The sequence below is a fragment of the Aplysia californica genome, unplaced genomic scaffold, assembly GCF_000002075.1.
Source record: "Aplysia californica isolate F4 #8 unplaced genomic scaffold, AplCal3.0 scaffold00468, whole genome shotgun sequence".
In the NCBI taxonomy this organism is placed as follows: Eukaryota; Metazoa; Mollusca; class Gastropoda; order Aplysiida; family Aplysiidae; genus Aplysia; species Aplysia californica.
In genome coordinates, this window is record NW_004797738.1 from 24,628 (window position 1) to 25,452 (window position 825).

Genomic DNA, 825 nt, shown 5'->3' on the forward strand with positions numbered 1-825 from the left:
AAACACAAAATACGCTGAACAACACAAAACACGCTGAACTAATTTGAAAAGGTTATTGTTATTGTGAAAGCATTCTGTGAGCCTATGATTTTCAAAATGCACTCTAAATTACTATTTTGAGACATTGATCCACAATTGTGCCTCATAATTATAATAGATGAACCTGTCCGAAATGTTCGTCTTTCTGAGGTACTGTAACTCTTTGCTAAGGTATTCCCGGGGCAACAGGATAAGAAACAACTCAGATTTGGTGTCTAAGGATCGACCAAATGCTGGGAAAGTCCTCCTGCTTTTTGCTTGACTTGCACTTGAACATTACATTTACACGTCGGTTTTTAGCCAGCCTGTTCTGACGCTGCCGCTTCCACACAGCAGCCTTCCTAACTTTCCTTTAGTCTCTTCTGCTCGTTCTAGTGATTCTGGAACACAAAGTTGGATATCCTCTTCAAGGTTAGCCTCAATTGCAACATAGTCTACACTACATTGATTTATTACCTTAATAAAATATCCACCTTTCTAATCCCCCAGTTTCCAGGGAGTTCGAGATCTTGGAAAGAAAAGTAAGACCAAAGAAAAAAAAAAGGTCCAAGAACACAACTGTATAGATTGAGCAGTGCACAGCAGCCCTCCTTTTTCGTGGAGAATTTGAAGTCAACAACAACAGTCACATGAATGTTCGCGGTCTATAGACTGGGTCACTTCACACAATAATATACTGAACTGAAAGAATACATTTATGTCAAAGCATTATAGTGTGAAACAATCACAATTTCAAGCTACACCTTCTGAATTGATGAACATCTTTTTGATCTTTTCAATAGACCC